Below are 18,217 nucleotides of genomic sequence, written 5' to 3' on the forward strand. Positions count from 1 at the left end.
CCCCTCCCTTCTCCCTGCCCTGCATCGCGTCTCTGCCCAGTGAAAGGACCTTTTATGAGGGCGGCACACGAAGGCTCGCCGGCGGGCTGTTAAACTACCCATGCAAGGAGTAAATCGGGTAATCGCAGTACTCTCTCTCTCTCTCTCTCTCTCTCTCTCTCTCTCTCTCTCTCTCTCTCTCTCTCTCTCTGCACAGACGTTATCATGTTTTTTTATATATAATTTGAACTAGGAAGTGATTTTTTTGTGTGTGTTAGAATATGGTACAGACGAATAGACAGACGGATAGATAGACAGACTGACAGACAAACAAACCGCCAAACAAACAAACAAAAAGAAACACAAAACCTATACATATAAATTTTGGCACACAAGACTCACCCCCCTCCTCCTCCTCGTCCTCTTCCTCCTGTCCCAACTCCTCACCTCTCCATCAATTCCCTCACACCACCTATCCTCTCCCTCCTCCTCCTCCTCCTGTCCCAACTCCTCACCTCTCCATCAATTCCTTCACACCACCTATCCTATCCCTCCTCCTCCTTCTCAACCCCATCCCCCCTCCCTCCTCCCCACCAGACACGCTCCACCCTTCAGCAGGATGTAATCTTCGCACACTTTCTTTTGCGGGTCGTGTGTCCGCCCTGCACAGCGCCAAGACTAGCAAAGGTCGGTATGTCCAGACCCTTCCGTCTCTTGCATCAACTACTTCCAAAGGCCGAAAAGGGGATCGATATGTTTCTCAAGATTGTTTATGTGGGTTCATGGTGCAGAGGAAGGGTCAAGCTTACATCAGGGTCATAAGGCTACCCCTGGAAATGCCCACTACCCCTATGAAAGCCTTGTCAAATGTGTGTGTGTGTGCTTGGCCGCGGAGATGTTGAAAAATATGACCTTTTAATATGAACTCGAGAGCCGGTTTTTTTTTTTTTTTTTTTTTTTTTTTTGCGTCACCTGAGGAAGATTAGATGGTTCTTTCTCTTCTTTATATATATTTTTTTATCATCAATTTGTCTCGTATCTGTCCATATGTCTGTCTGTGTCTGTCTTATACTATCTGTCTATCAGTATGCGAGGTGGAGGGGATATATGATACTCTATTTGATTTCCTTCTAGAGTAAAGATTATCCATAACAACCCACGTACTAAAGAAATTACACCTTATAACAACAGCTGGACAAGGAGACTGCATGAAAACTATAAAGTACATACACATAAAAAAAAAAAAAAAACGACGCAGGGGACTATTTTTTTATTTTTCATTTATTTTGTCCATGACTTCCCACCTTAACTCTAAAACAATACACAACTACCACTAACAATGATAACAATACGGATGTTACTCAAGCCTGCCACTGCCTCTCAACACAACTTCTTCATACTCTTTCAATACAACTGGATACGTCATGAGAAAGTAACCTGCTGAGATGAAGATTAGAGGACTTAAGTATCCCCTTCCAAGTGTCAAAGGTGAGGCAGCGGTGGTCGTACGCGCTCCCTCACCTGTGCGTTACCTGCGTTTCTTTTGCTTTTAGGTAGTGTTCCTTCTTTTCCTTACAGCTACTTTCTTACTTATGTCACTTTCTTCCTTTTCTTATTTATAACTTCTTTCTTTCTCCTTTTCCTTACAGCTACTTTCTTACTTATCTTACTTATCTCACTTTCTTCCTTTTCTTATAAATAGCTTCTTTCTTTTTTTATTTACAGCTACTTCCTTCTGCTCTTACTTATCTTACTTTCTTCCTTTTCTTATCAATAGCTTCTTTCTTTCTCCTTTTACTTACACCTACTTCCTTCTTCTCTTACTTATCTTACTTTCTTCCTTTTCTTATCAATAACTTCTTTCTTTCTCCTTTTACTTACACCTACTTCCTTCTTCTCTCATGTCCACCCACTCCCCTTCTTCTTTCACTTATTACCATTTTTCTTTATCTCATGAGTTTCCTAGGGCAGTCAGTGTGTTAGGCGCGCGAAGAACACTCATGCATCATTAATATTCATCACGAAGTCACCAACGGAGGCCACAAAATATCCCTAACGTGGTGTCGCAATGAGGGGGAAAAAAATGCTGGAATACGTGTCTGCGCAAAAATATCCCTTATGTGGTATCGCAGTGCAGACGAAAAACACGAAAACTGCTGAAATGCGTGTCTCTGAGCGCAAAAATATAAACACGAGAAAATAAGGAGTTCGGAAAAGGCCACTCAGCTTACCACACAAGCAGAGGACCAAATGTAAACATGCCACCAAACCTAAGATAACCTAACCTCATCTAATCTCGTCTGACCTAATCTAGCCTCACCTCATTTGTCCTAACCTACCCAAAACCTCGTCTGACCTAATCTAGCCTCACCTCACCTATCCTAACCTACCCAATCTGACTAATCTACTAGCCCTCACCTCACCTATCCTAACCTACCCAAAACCTCGTCTGACCTAATCTAGCCTCACCTCATTTATCCTAACCTACCCAAAACCTCGTCTGACCTAATCTAGCCTCACCTCATTTATCCTAACCTACCCAAAACCTCGTCTGACCTAATCTAGCCTCACCTCACCTATCCTAACCTACCCAAAACCTCGTCTGACCTAATCTAGCCTCACCTCACGTTACCTCACCTATCCTAACCTCACCAAATCTAGCCTGACCTAATCCAGTCTCACCTCACCAATCCTAACTTATCCAAATCTCACCTAAGATCCCCTAGCCTTCCTAACCTGAACTAACTTAACCTATCCTTGTCTTACCTAACCTATCCTTAGTAATTAACCTTTCCCGACTATAACTCGTAATTGGCACTCATCACAAAGCTATCCACTAATTATGAATCTACTGACACCACTACTGCTAAACTATCCCTCCTCCTCTTCTTGCTTGTATACTAGGAAAGACCGTGACCAGCTGACCTTGAGATGAAATAAGTTGTTCTATGTAATTAACCCTCTCTCTCTCTCTCTCTCTCTCTCTCTCTCTCTCTCTCTCTCTCTCTCTCTCTCCCCATACTCTCACCACCCCACTCCCCTCCACCACCACCACCACCATTCCCCTTCTCATTCCCCTCCTCTTCCCCTCTCCCTCCACCCGCAGCGTCCATTCACTTCCTCCCTCCTTCCCCTCTTTTCCTCCCTTTTCTCACCCTCATCACGAAAATTAAGGGAGAATGAGTCACCTCCTTCGTGGCTACTCCCTAAATCACCCATAAGTATTTCTCTCTCTCTCTCTCTCTCTCTCTCTCTCTCTCTCTAATACTAATTCCTTTTACATAATTACTGTTTTTTGTCTCCTAATGGTGATTGCTTTAAGTTGCATTATAATTACGTTTCTTTTTACTGCTATGTGTATTACGACTTATCTTTATCTATTTATCTATCTATCTATCTATCTATCTATCGCATAAGAACCCGACTAATCACCACGAATGTTTGTTGTGTGAGCCGAAAATGTCTACAAATACGAGACTAATTGGGTTATCTACGTGTATCCTATAAGACTTGTTACGATATAGTTTCCTCCGTTGCATGAGAGTTCTCTCTCTCTCTCTCTCTCTCTCTCTCTCTCTCTCTCTCTCTCTCTCTCTCTTTCTCTGAAATAGTCCCCCGTTACATGAGAGTTCTGTCTGTCTGTCTATATGTCTCTCTTTCTCTCTCTCTATGTATCTATTTATCTGTCTATGTCTGTCTATACTTGTCTCAATCTCTCTATCTGTCTATCCACATATCTGTCTGTCTGTCTATGCGTGTATATCTCTGTCTATCTATCTGTCTGTCTGTCTATATGTCTCTCTATCTCTCTCTCTATCTATTTATCTGTCTGTCTGTCTATACCTGGCTCTATCCATATCTGTATCTGTCTGTCTATACTTGTCTCAATTTCTCTATCTGTCTATCTACCTATCTGTCTGTCTGTCTATGCGTGTATATCTCTGTCTGTCTCTCTATCTGTCTGTCTGTACCCTCCCCCCCCACACACACACACAGAAAGCGATGGTACGTAGCACAAAAACGCTTAATAATTTGTCTTCGTGTGGGTGCCGTGCTGTCCCGTGCATGGCGATGGCGGGGTGACCGTGTGTGTCAAGGAGACGAGGCCCGCTGCTATGCCTTTCCTCTCCCCACGAAGCTTTCCCTTGACGCCGACGACCCGCGGCCACAATGGTATTCCGGGGAGGCACACGCGGCGCACCACCAGCCTGCCAAAGACGCCCGGGAGGGATGCAGCACGGCGCGACCTTATGGAGTCTGTGTTCCTTCGGGGTGAGAGTTATTCGCTGCCGGACTGAAAAATTGGTACTTTCCTCGCCCGACCGACGCATTATTGGTCTTTTTTTTATATTTTTAGGAAAGGAAGCAGCTCGAGGGCAACAACAACAACAAGTAGAAAAAAGCCCACTAATCGCTGCTAAAAATAATATGTAAATTCTCACGAACATAATAATCAAGGAAGTTTTGTAGAATCTCGAGAAGAAGAAGAATGTATCTGTATCTGTATATCCCGAAATTGACCTCTCTTTTGGATACTCCTTTCAACTCGTTTTTTTTATAGGAGCAGTGATTTGCGGGCTTTTTTTTCATTATTGTTTTCTTATTTATTCTCTTTTGTCCTTGAGCTGTTTCCTTTACTGTAAAAAAAAAAAAAAAGTGTATGATGTTATATTTTTATCCCCGGGTCATGTATTAGTTCACGATACATTTGAGACAACACACACACACACACACACACACACACACACACACACACACACACACACACACGCACACACACACATATACACACATACGTACATTTATGGAGTTTTGATCAAGTGAAGGAGAGTTGCTGCCTATTTACTCCCCCCTCCCTCCTTTCACCCCCCCCCCCCTTCTCGACCCGACTCCACGGCTTCCTTCCAGCACGCACCTGTACCTGCTTTCACCTGTTACGATTGCTTTCCCAGGACACCACCACACCCCCTTCCCCCCCTCTCCCTCTCTCTCTGGTATTCTTTTACAGGTGTGGGGATGCGGGTGTGGGGGGTGAGGAGACAGCACTAGCACACCGCCCCACCGACCCCCCACACCTGTTACAAGTTATTTCCCAGGACACCCCGCCACCCCTTCCCATCATCCCCATCTATCTATGGTCTTCTCAAACAGGTGTGGGCATACAGGTGGGGGGTTGGGGGGAGGAACAACACTTACACACCCACAGCGCCCCCTCAACCCCACCCCGCGCAGACAGGCCTCAGCAAATAGTGACTTAACGGGTAGACAATGAATGGTGGACGCGGCGGGGCTGTGAAGGTAAATGCCAGCCCTTTACCGCCGCCGCGTGGACAGACAATTCGGGTGTGTGCCTCCGCCGGCCTCCCCTGCACCCCGCCCCGCCAACCACCCCGCCGCCACTCCACTTATAGTTGTGTGCGGACGTGTGTGTGATGGCTGCAGCGACGAAAGCAAGTGAAAAGAGAGGAACAAGAATGAAACTACCTAAAACTACCCTCGTAATAAAAAAAAAGTGAATAGGAAAGTAAAGAAAATAATAATCATAGTGTGAAGGGATGTGGGTTAGTTTGTGTATAGCTGCAGCGACGAAGGCAAGTGAAAAGAGAATTACAGGAATGAAACTACCTAAAGCTACACTCGTAATAGAAAAAGTTAATAGAAAAATAAAGAAAAATAGAAATCATTAGTGTAGGGACGTAGGTTAGTGTGTGTCTAATGGCTACAACGACGAAGATAAGGGGAAAAAAAAGGAATAATAATAATAAAAATACCTAAAGCTACACTCGTAATGGAAAATAGTAAATGGTAGTGAGTAGGGACATGGGTTAGTTTGTGTGCTATGACTGCAGCGATGAAGACAAGCGAAAAAAAGAATAACGAAAATAGCAACAGCAACATTCATAATAGAAAATAGTAAATAACAATAAAATAGGAAGAAGAAAAAGAAGACGACAAATAAGAAGTCGAAGAAGAAGAAAACGAAAAAGAAGAAAACGAAGAAAAAGAAGAAAACGAAAAAGAAGAAAACGAAGAAAAAGAAGAAGAAAACGAAGAAAAAGAAGAAGAAAACGAAGGAAAGACGAAGAGGCATTATCGTAAAAATAACAACAAAAAATTACAATAGCCGCCAAATAAGTAAATCGTCTGCCTCGAGGACATTCACAAGGTGCCGCGTTTTTTGTAATGACCCAGCGGAGTGTGCCGTCCAAATGTACAGGTTCGGTATTACAAAGACCTCCGCGAAAGCTTCTGTAAACTTTCACCATATGTTGTTTATTTACTACCACTAATTTTATCTCCCTTAAAATTTCTCTCAGTTCAGACATGGTCGAAATACCCTTCACTGCCGACAGGACAAATACCAAAGTCTGCAGGAGAACAGAAAACGCGAGTGCTTCCACCCTTCAGCGACCAGCAGGAGGGACACAGTTGGTCACCGCACGACGAGGCCACAATCTACCTCCTTGCCTCCCCCCATTACCCCCCCCCCCCCACACACACCTCATTTTTCCCCTCGCAGTGTAGTCCGCGAGATGAGATAGACTTCCAGAACCAGAATGATCCAGACAGTTTATTGTTATTAAGAAAAAAATACCGTCAATTTCACTCCAAATCATTAACTTTGGTGAAGCAATACGGAAAAACAGGATGACGTATTCTTCCTCCGCAGAATGTCACTGCAAGATATGTCATGGGAAGCCCGGCCTGACGCACGGGCAAAAGATCACGAAGAATGGAGTCACAGAATGAGAAGCATCAAAGAAAACTACGTAATTATTTTGTGAAACGCATAACATTTGGTGACAACCGTTACGTATCGTGGAAAAGGCGACCATTAACCATCAATCGGCAACTTTACAGCCTTCCTTAACTGCACGAAACAGATGGAAACAAATTTATAGCACCTCGGATGGGGGAAAAAATTGTGCCGTTCACCATTCACACGAGTCTATAGGTCGGTGAGCCTCGTCTCGCTGGCTGGTGGCTGCAACAGCGTCACGTCGCTCCGCCCCTGGCCAGCTATACAACACGGGAACCCTTGCCGCTGCTCCATATTGGGAGAAAAAAAAACACTAAAAACGTTGCGGTTCCGCGTGTTTACTGTGATAATAAAGAAAGAAAGCAAGATGTAAGGAGAGTAGTGAGCTGAATCTGGACGGAATACATTAGGCGGCCGCTCCCGGCGCTGGGCCGCGGATAACGTCCCTGCACGTCCGGCACCTCCATGAATAAGCAGGTTTGAGGAGGCAAGAGACTGTCAAGTGCTGCCCGATACACCTCCCGGGGAGACTCTCTCTTTTCTGCCCCCCAGCACACCCCTCGCCCTTGCCGCGCCGCCACACAGCAAATAATGCGTACAGTTCACAACCACACGGGGAGGCAGGATCATTATTTCACAGGTGTGGGGATGCGGGTGTGGGGGTAGGGGAGACACAACACTAGCACACCGCCGCACCGCCTCCCACACGCATCTGTTACGATAGTGCTTTCCCAGGACACCACCACGCCCCCTTACCCCCCCCTCCCTCGAGCCCTCTGCGGCAGTACCCAGACCCAGGCCGCCGCTGCTGAGGGAAGGGCCACGTCAGCTTGTCCCAGCCTCAGCAGCAAGCGCACCGCCCCCAATAACTTGCCCCGCTCCACACGCCGGGGGGGAGGATGAAGTAACCCAATAGGCCATGTGATTAACCATAATTATGAGGTCCGTTTTTTGGTCTCGCTGGTATTACACAGGCGAGAGTATTGCTTCACCCACGACTCCAGCTGCTCCGCCCAAGATGAGAGAGAGAGAGAGAGAGAGAGAGAGAGAGAGAGAGAGAGAGAGAGAGAGAGAGAGAGAGAGAGAGAGAGTTATGGCAGATTTCGTAAAAAGGTCACGGAGACCTTCTTGCCGCTGCCTGTGTGTGTGTGTGTGTGTGTGTGTGTGTGTGTGTGTGTAGGGGTGGGGGGGTGGGGGAAGGAGGGGGAACATCTATGAGGTCTTCGTGAGGGTGTAAGTGCTGTCTGAGCCTCACAACACAGCGGGGGGCGGGGCAGAGGGGGGGAGGGGCGTCAAGTGGCAGGACTCAGGAGTGCTACATCTCATCATCGCCTTGATCATTACCACACCGCGCTACGTGTTGCAGATCTGGACGGGAAGAAGGGAGTGGGAAAGCGGGGGGGGGGGGGGTTAGGAGTTGAGGGATCTATCGAGGAGTGGGGGAGAGGGGGGAGGGAGGAGGAATTGAGGGATCTATCGAGGAAAGAAAAGTATAATCGGAAGAAAATCAGAAAGTGGAAAATAAACAAAAGAAAAAGCCAATTTGCGAGAGAGAGAGAGAGAGAGAGAGAGAGAGAGAGAGAGAGAGAGAGAGAGAGAGAGAGAGAGAGAGAGTGTTACAAGGGCCGGGATTCACAAAGCGTTAGGGACATTTTGAAGGGCGTTAACAAAAAAATCGGATTTCACAAACGACGCGCTAATTACTATATGCTCTTAAGCGCTCTCATTATCGTACTTAACATTACATTTATCATCTTCAGATCCAAAACTGTCGTACCCACAATTTTTTTTTTTTTTTTTTTTACAACAGAGGACACAGTGCAAGGGCGTAAAAAAAAGAGAAAACAATAATGAAAAAAAAGTCCGCTACCTACTGCGATATTCCATTAAAGCCATTGTTAAAACTGCTAATTATTGGTGTCTTTTGCAATAGTCATGCGTCAGAAACCGGGAAATAGAATGTGGTAAGTACGATAATTTCTAGTGTGGTAAGTACGATAATTTATAGTGTGGTAAGTACGATAATTTAATAGGGTAAGTACGATAATTTAGTGGTAAGTACGATAATTTATAGTGTGGTAAGTACGATAATTTATAGTGTGGTAAGTACGATAATTTACAGTGTGGTGAGTACGATTATTAATAGTGTGGTAAGTACGACAATTTATAAAGTGTGGCAAGTACGATAATTTATAGTGTGGTAAGTACGATAATTTACAGTGTGGTGAGTACGATAATTTGGTAAGGTTGGGGGGGGGAAACCAGCACGATCCCCACCCCCACGCACATTGAACTTTTCATGTCACGAGCTCATCCCATCGCGTTTTCTTCCACTATGCGAAGTACTGTGGAGAGAAACTTTCAGGTATAGCGAGAACCATGAAGGGGGGGAGGGGGGGGGAGCGGAAGTTACGCAGATTCATTAAGTAAAAGGTGAAGTTAAGGGTAGATGCTATAGCTGCGCGTTGCCTCGGTGTTCATCTCCGTCTCACTGGTCCTTGAATCCGTGGAAGGTACGTATAAGCTTGTCCGTGGATTTTACCTGTATGTACTTTCTACCTTTCGCGGAATCTCTCTCTCTCTCTCGCTCGCAAATTGGCTTTTTCTTTAGTTTTATTTCTACTTTCTTGTTTCTTTCGCGGAATCTCTCTCTCTCTCTCTCTCTCTCTCTCTCTCTCTCTCTCTCTCTCTCTCTCTCTCTCTCGCAAATTGGCTTTTTCTTTAGTTTCTTTTCTACTTTCTTATTTATTTCCGTTTATACTTTTCTTTCCTCGGTAGATCCCTCAACTCCTAACTCCCTCTCCTCCACTCCCCCTCCACCCTCTCTCCCTCTCCCCCTCCCACCATGCCCCTCCACCCTCTCTTCCTCCCTCTCCCTCACCCCCATCCCGCCCTGCCGTGAACGCGCAGAAAAACTAAACTTCATATCAAGGTAATATATCTCGTCTGGTGCAGCTATGGGACGTGCGAAGTGGCAGGGCGGGGAGAGGGGGGAAGGGAGGTTCAGAGGGGGAGTGGTCAATTTAGGGGAGGATCAGAGGGGGAGTGGTCAATTTAGGGGAGGATCAGGTGCAGCATAGTACTGGATTCCTTCTGGGCTGTCGACGTGCGGTGGCCGGTGTGCACGTCTGGCGGTAACAGTTTGGCTAGACGAAAAAAACAAACGCAGATACTACTTTTACGCCGTGTCATCGTCCTACCGTGGCCTTTAAGGAAGGTTATATTAGTTGGAGTTCTCTGTTGTTACTTTACCGGGGGATAGGAATATAAAATTGTACACAGTAAACCAAAACGCATAGACACTGGTAGAACAGAAGGTTAGCCTAGGATCGCATAACAAGACATATCGCCACCCAATAACACATATTTGACAAGGCTTTCGTAGGAGTTGTGGGCATTTCCTGGGGTAGTTTTATGACCCTGGTGGTAGTGTGAGTCTTCTTCTGTACCGTGAACCTGAATAAACACTCATTAGAACCCGACTGACCCCCTCTTTGACCTTTAAAAATAGGTGACGTGGGAAGCGAGGATGTTACATAATACCAACAGTCTTCTACCATTGAAAGTGACTAGGCTACCATTTGAGAATACTAGGCTACTGCTTAGGTGAGGTTAATATATTATGTAGTTGACTTTGCTGATTTTTACATTCCATGGGCAAACGATCATAGGCACAAGCTAGTAAAATATGATTGAATTACCTACCATTTAAAGTGATTAGGCTAACATTTGAAAATATCAGTCTACTGTATAGGTGAGGTTACACTCCTGCTCCGCGATTATCCAGTTACACATTAGCCCAGTCCTTATAAATGGTAGATAACTCAGCCTCCTGTTTTCCTTATTTGTGTTTTAGCTTATTCTGTACACCTCTATGACCCTATGCCCATGAAGTATGAATAATGTAATAAAAAAACTCTACTAATAGCCTCGTAATCTCAAATGACCCATGGAGTATGAATAATGTAAAAGAAAACTCTACTTAATAGCCTCGTCTTCTCAAATCATAGCCTAGTTTCTTGATTGGATGGTAACTAAGATCTGCGTCACCATCACTACCACTGTTTTACGTAGATTATAATTCAGTACACCTCTATTCCAGTGGCCAAAGAAGGTCCATAGGGTCATATTCTTGAATCTTTCGGCTCCCAAGCACACACACTTAACAAGACTTTCGTGGGATATGTGGGCACTTCCAGGGGTACTTTTATGACCCTAGTGGTAGTTCAACATAGTTTCTGTACCGTGAACGCAAGGAAATACTCATGGGGACGCGTTTGACCTCTTTTTTGGCCTTTATGAATCGTTGATGTGTGAGATGGAAGCGTTTAACCCGGTAGCAGCGACAGGCCAAATTTGTTTCTTTACCGTGTACCAGCGATGGGCCAGATTTTTACCATGATATAAACCCCGCAAATAGATGATGCGTAAACCGATCACAAATGCGTTTGGTACTATATATTATGAAATGATTTGCGTGAGTGATTTTCTCATTTATTCGCTCAGAGGGGCCTTTACGATACATGATCCCCGCACCTACTGGGTTAAGAATACCGCCTACAGCAGCCTCGCCTCGCTCCTGGTGGGTGTGACGCAAGGTTCCGCAGCCGCATGAAAGTGAGGGAAACAACCAAAGGCCAAGGTTCCTCCCTCCGCGTGGTTGGCAACACCGAACAGGTTTGAGCGGCGGAGATAAAAAATACAATACAAAACTCGCCGCGTTTCTCCATAGACTCAGGATTTTAAGTTCACTTTTTAAAGGTTACGTCATCACACATTTGTTTCATTGTGCACGTAACCAGCAGCTGCCTCCGCCCATCACCTTAGTAATTACCGGAAAATAACTGATAAACGTTTTGGCATTTAAAGAGGAGACAATTAAGAAAAATACGAAAACATCTGATACAATTTTTTTACGTCTTTTTTTTTGTTGTTGTTGTTGAGAGCCGAAAGTGTCTGAGAATACGGGCTGCTACTACTACTACTACTACTACTACTACTACTACTACTACTACTACTACTATTACTACTACTACTGATAATACTAATAAGAAGAAATAGAAGAAGTAGAAGAAGAAGAACAACAACAACAACAATAATAATAATAATAATAATAATAATAATAATAATAATAATACGACTATCGACTCTCACTTGTTGTTGATACTGATTATCATTATTATTATCATCTTTATCATCATTCTTATCAGTGTCATCAGCCTACTTCCTGTCGTAAGCAGAACACACGATTAGGGGGCTTGGGGGGGAGGGGGGGAGGAAGACTTACGGAAAATGATAACAGTAAGAGGAACGTTATTTTTATCGTCTTCATCGAACTGGGTAACTCTCTCTCTCTCTCTCTCTCTCTCTCTCTTACTATATTCAAGACAGGCTCAAAACTCCATATTAGAACACTCGCCTTGCAAACCTTTCCTTCTTTCAATATTAATGGTAAAGGCAGTTTCGTTTTAATGTGTTCAGTTCTTCTTCTTCTTCTTCTTCTTCTTCTTCTTATTCTTATTATTATTATTATTATTATTATTATTATTATTATTATGAGGCGAAGCAGGTTGAGAGGGAGGAATGCGGAGACGATAAGCCACCTGTTGACCATCCCCCAAACACCTGAGACGCCGAGACAGAGAAAACGAAAGTGCAAGCGATAAGAGAGAGAGACGGAGAAAGAACTCAACAGAATACAAAGGCTTATCGAAAGGGAGGAACAGAGGAGTGGGGTCATAACTATCTTCAAATACACACCAAACAAATAAATAAGGAATCCAAGAAGTAAATGGGTAGGTGAAGAAATATATACTGTGACATGATTAAAGACGTGAGGTGTTGTGGTTTGAATATAGAGATGAAATGATGTGCGTAGCGAGGAGATAAAGAATAATAATAAAAAGTGATGATATGGGTGCGACTTTTTTTTGTGTGTGTGTGGAACAAGTAAGAGAGGAAATGACGAAATAGGAAAAAAAGAAGATATATATTAAGAAAGAATGCAAGAAGGAAAAAGAGAAAGAATGAAAAAAAAAAAAACGACAGGAAGGAACAAAAAGCAAAAAACGAAACATAAGAAAGCAAAAATGAGGATAAAGAAATAGAGAATGAAGAGGAAAGAAAGAAAAAGTGAAAGAACGGAAGGAAGGAAAAAACAAAAAATAAAAAAAATAAAAAAGAAAGACAAAAACGGAGAAAGAATAAATAAAGAAAACAAAATAGAGCTAAGAAAAAAGTTGAAAGAAAAGAAAGAAAGTAGGAGAGATTAAGAAGGATAAACAAAGAGTGAGGAAAAAAAGCAAGAAACAAAATAAATATAGCAAATACGAAGAGAAAGATGAAATAATGAAAACAAAATAAAGCAAGAGTAAAAGTTGATAAAATTAGAGAAAGTATCAAATATAAGAAAAAATTATAACCAATCCGAGGAAGGAAAGAAGGAAGGAAGGAAGGAAGACACGAAGAAGAAGTCACCTCAACGATTTTAATCAAGACTCCTCTCCACACCTCTCAACACCACCACCACAACCATCACCACCACCACCACTACCACCACTACCAACACCACCACCACCACAACCATCACCACCACCACCACCACCACTACTCCCACCACTACCACCACTACCAACACCACCACCACCACCACAACCATCACCACCACTACCACTACCACCAACACCACCACCACCACAACCATCACCACCACCACCACCACCACTACTCCCACCACTACCACCACTACCAACACCACCACCACCACCACAACCATCACCATCACTATCACCATCACCACCACCACCACCCCACCACGTCCATCACCACTACCAACACCACCATCACATCACCATCACCACTACCATTCAGCCCTCCCTACAACGTCACCCCCCCCCCCTCTCTCTCTCTCTCATTCCCACGTGCACATCAGCAATACACACACGCACGCACACTCGCCATCATGCCATCTAAGCCTCTCCCCTCACTGCTAACCTGCTCCTAACCTAATCTAACCTCCTCTTCATATCCCTCACTGCTTCCTTGCCTAACGTAACCTAACCTCACTATCGTTTTTTCCTCCTCATCCTCATCATCATATCTCTCACTGCCTCCTAACCTAACCTAATCTAATCTAACCTAACCTAACCTAGCCAAACCCAACCTAACCTAGCCAAACCAAACCAAACCTGACCTAACCTAATCTAACCTAACCTAGCCTTATCAAACCCCGCCGAACCTAACCTAACCTTATCAAACCCAGTCTAACCTAATCTAACCTAACCTAGCCAAACCCAACCTAACCTAACCAAACCCAACCTAACCTAACCTAGCCTTATCAAACCCAGCCTAACCTAACCTAACCTTATCAAACCCAACCTTACCTAATCTAACCTAACCTAGCCAAACCCAACCTAACCTAACCTTATCAAACCTAACCAAACCTAACCTAAGATATAACTGCCTCCTGCTCTTCATCCTTCTACTTGGTGTGCAATTTTGAGTTCCCTTTTCGTGTTTCCTCTTATCTCTTCCCTCACTGCCTACTAACCTAACCTAACTTTCCACTGCCTCCTCCTCCTCATCCTACTTATTCTCTTCCTCCTCCTTGGCATGCAACTGAGACCTTGCTTTCCGTGTTCTCTCCTATCAGATCCGTCTCTCTTCATTGCCTACCTAACACTTTTGGCTGACTAACTCTGCCTCTGTCGGTCTTTCTCTTTCTTTCTGTCTTGTGTCTGTCTTTCCGCCTCTGTTTCTTGTCTTCCGCTCTGGCAGGGTACACGATATCTGCCTGTCACTCTCTTTCTCTGTCTTTTTTCCTGCTTCTGTCTCTCTTTCTGGCAGGGTACACTATATATCTGCCTGTCACTCTCTTTCTCTGTCTTTTTTTCTGCTTCTGTCTTTCTTTCTGGCAAGGTACACTATCTCTGCCTGTCTTTCTGCTTGTCTGTATCTTTCTCTCTGTCTGGGCATACTATCTGTTTCTGTCTTTCAATTTCTATCTGTCTGCCTTTCTGTCAGTCTTTTTTCTCACTCTCGCTGTCTAATTTTCTTTCTATGTCTACGTCTGTTCCTCTTCATCTTTTTTTTCTGGCTGGGTATACGATCTCTCTCTATCTCCATCTTTCTCTTTCCCTTAGTCTATATATGTCTTTCTCTCTGCCACTGTCTAACTTCCTCTCTGGCAGGGCATACTACATGGGGTTGCGAGCAGACAGGGAAGCCAGCAGGCAAGGCAACAGGCAGGCAAGCAGGAAGGCAGACGTGCAGTGTACCATGGATGAGGTGGTCCTCGAGAATACAGATCAACCCGCTCAGGAGGATCACCTTCGAGGGTAAACGTGAACGCTAGCAACTCAGGTGTGTGTGTGGGAGGAAGGAAGGGGGAGGGAAGAGGGGGAAAGAAGAGGGGAGAGGATATGTGTGTGTATGGGGATTATGGGGTGTGTGTGGAAGGGGTAGAAAGGGAAGAGGGGGGGGAGGGGGTATGTGTGTGCATGGGAGTGTGTTAGTGTGTGAGAAAGAGAGACAGATAATTAAAGAGCGAGGGAGAGAGAAGGGAGGGGAGGGCGGACACAGGCAGACACAGAGGACAATATACAAGACAGACGAACAGACAGACAGACAAATAAAAACAAACACGAGAAGGGAGACAGTTGATAGTGCCTGACACACACACACACACACACACACAAACACAAACACACACGCACAGATAGATAGATAGATAGAGAGAGAGAGAGAGAGAGAGAGAGAGAGAGAGAGAGAGAGAGAGAGAGAGAGAGAGAGAGAGAGAGAGAGAGAGAGAGAGAGAGAGAGAGAGAGAAACACCTTGAATATTTCCTTCCTCTGAACAGCTGATTACACCACCACCACCACCACCACCACCCCTATCCCCACCACCACCACCACCACCACCCATACCTAATATTACTTAACATTCCGCTCACTTTCCAATGGCGAGCGATACACACGGGGTTTTAAGTGCCACAGAATCAGATAAACACACGGACACACACAAACACACACACCAACAGACGATGAAGCAAGAAAACATGAAGCAGGATACTAAGAAAATAAATCTGCCCTTTTTTGGTTGGTTGGTTAATTTTTTTGGGGGGTTGTTGTTTATTTTTGGCCTTGTGTGACCTTGAATGTTACGAGTTAGTGAAATTGGGATAGTGTTTTCTTTAATTGTTGTTGCTGTTGTTGTTGTTGTTGTTGTTGTTGTTGTTGTTGTTGTTTATGGTAAATTCTGAGTCTGGGTAGTTTTTAAGAGGGTTAATAGACATGTATTTGGGATAGATATAGATAGATAGATAAATAGATAGACAGATAGAAAGACAGACAGACAGACGGAAATAAAATGAAAGATGTGCGAGAGGGTAGGCAAGTACAACGGGACTTTATTTTATTCTTTTATTTATTTATTTATTTATTTACTTTTTTTTTTTTTTGCTGGAGAGGGTAGTACTAGAGGTGGTGATGGTGGTGGTGGTGGTGGGGGGTGAATGTATTGGTGGTAGTACTGGTAGTGATTATGTAGTAGTGTAGTAGTCGTGATGGTAGTGAAAGTAGTGGTGGTATTGGTGGTAGGGGTGAATGGATTGCTGTTACTGGGGTGGTGGTGGTGGTGGTGGTGGCGTTGGTGGTGGTGGTGGTGTCCGTATTAAGTATTAAGGGAATGACTAACCTCCCTAAAGAAGAGTGGGAGAGGAAGAGATACATACATACATAAGTTAGTGGTGGTGGTGGTGGAGGTGGAGGTGGAGATGGAGGTGGTGGTGGTGGTGGCGGTCGAGATGGTCATGCTACCCAGGCGCGGCGAGGCGACACGTGTGTGTGTGTGTGTGTGTGTGTGTGTGTGTGTGTGTGTGTGTGTGTGTGTAATTTAAGGCGTAGAAGACAGACCGAGTTTTAAGTTGACTGAGAAGGTTGCAATCAGAGGAGGAGGAGGAGGAGGAGGAGGAGGAGGAAAAATATGCCAAAGGAGAAGAAGGATAAGGGTAACAGACGAGCAGAGGTTAAAGTAACATGGAGGAGGAGGAGGAGGAGGAGGTTGCAGAGAGGTCATTTATCTCCCCGCCCACTCCAGATATCAAACCGAGGCGTCACCCCCACACCCACAGCCTCCACCCCGTCCACACCAATCCACCCTATAGTGCGTACAATGCTGGCCTATTTGTGTAAGGGAGGAGGAGGGGGGGGACGATGAAGGGATAGGGATGAAGGCGGTAGGACAGAGGGAAACATGAGAAGGATGAGTGGCGGGATGGGAAAGTTATGTTGCTGGGATAAGGGATGAGGAGAGAAATTTATGAGGAAGGAATGGGGGAAGGTTAAACACTGAATGGGGTGAGTTATGATGCGAGAATGGTAGATAGATAAGGTGGAACAGAAAGGAGAGATAGATGGGATATACTAGAAAGGGGAATATGAGCTACAGAAATGAAAAAAAATGAAGGAAATGTATAAGGAACGGAAAAGGTAAAAAAAAAAGGAAGAGGAACACTATAAGATGCGAGAATGCTGGGATGAACTGGAGATAGATGGGATATACTAGAAAGGGGAATATGAGCTACAGAAATGAAGAAAAAAAATGAAGGAAATGTATAAGGAACGGAAAAGGTAAAAAAAAAAAGGAAGAGGAACACTATAAGATGCGAGAATGCTGGGATGAACTGGAGATAGATGGGATATACTAGAAAGGGGAATATGAGCTACAGAAATGAAGAAAAAAAATGAAGGAAATGTATAAGGAACGGAAAAGGTAAAAAAAAAAAAGGAAGACGAAAACTATAAGATGCGAGAATGCTGGGATGAACTGGAGATAGATGGAAATGTATAAGGAACGGAAAAGGTAAAAAAAAAAGGAAGAGGAAAACTATAAGATGCGAGAAGGCTGGGATGAACTGGGCAGAACATAAGGAAAGGATAGGAAGGTTACATTACAGGGACACGGAATTAAAAAAAAGAAACCAGAACGTAAAGGAACGGCAGGAAAGGAAAAGCAAAGGAGGGAAGGGGGAGATAAAAAAGAAAAGATGCTGCATAAATCGAGATGAAAAAAAGACCAACAGCCACCAGAGTAAGAACGGATGCTGTGGGTGCTAGGTTAGGACACCGGTTGTTATGGAACTCGACCGAATGGAGATAGGACGTGGGTAGGTGATGGGGGTGAATAAGAATGAAGGGGTAGGGGGAGCAGTACATGAGATGGGGATGAGGCGGGAGGGTGATGGGGAGGGCGAAGATGCTGGGAAGGTGGATGGAATATGGGATCTGGGGGCGTAGGCATAACAGAGGGGCATTGAACCTTGAGGCTAGGGAGCATTGCACGATAGGAAGGAGGTAGGGAAGAAAAGGCAAAGGAAATGTTCATGGTAAGGAGCATTGAACTGTAATCAAGAAGCACTGCAAAAAGAATAGTAGAAGGTAAGAAGGAGAAATAGGGGATGAGACCAAAGGGGAGGAATA

General features: G+C 44.4%; 1 protein-coding gene and 1 long non-coding RNA gene across 9 annotated transcripts in view; both read right to left on the reverse strand.

Annotated features, from left to right (window-relative positions):
• Nucleotides 1–18,217, reverse strand: part of LOC127007058 (transcription factor E3-like) — a 95,468-nt gene that overhangs the window by 45,856 nt on the left and 31,395 nt on the right. The window lies entirely within an intron of this gene.
• LOC127007060 (uncharacterized) lies at nt 1,602–2,934 on the reverse strand. 4 transcript variants are annotated; one of them, XR_007760052.1, is made up of 3 exons: nt 2,398–2,934; nt 1,863–2,350; nt 1,602–1,783 (listed from the first exon to the last, which is right to left on the reverse strand). It is a non-coding gene; the product is annotated as an uncharacterized LOC127007060 (long non-coding RNA). The 4 variants fall into 4 exon arrangements; XR_007760050.1 differs by having other exon boundaries at nt 1,602–1,704; nt 1,784–2,350; XR_007760051.1 differs by having other exon boundaries at nt 1,602–2,299.

Source organism: Eriocheir sinensis, chromosome 34 (genome assembly GCF_024679095.1).
Source record: "Eriocheir sinensis breed Jianghai 21 chromosome 34, ASM2467909v1, whole genome shotgun sequence".
Classification (NCBI taxonomy): Eukaryota; Metazoa; Arthropoda; class Malacostraca; order Decapoda; family Varunidae; genus Eriocheir; species Eriocheir sinensis.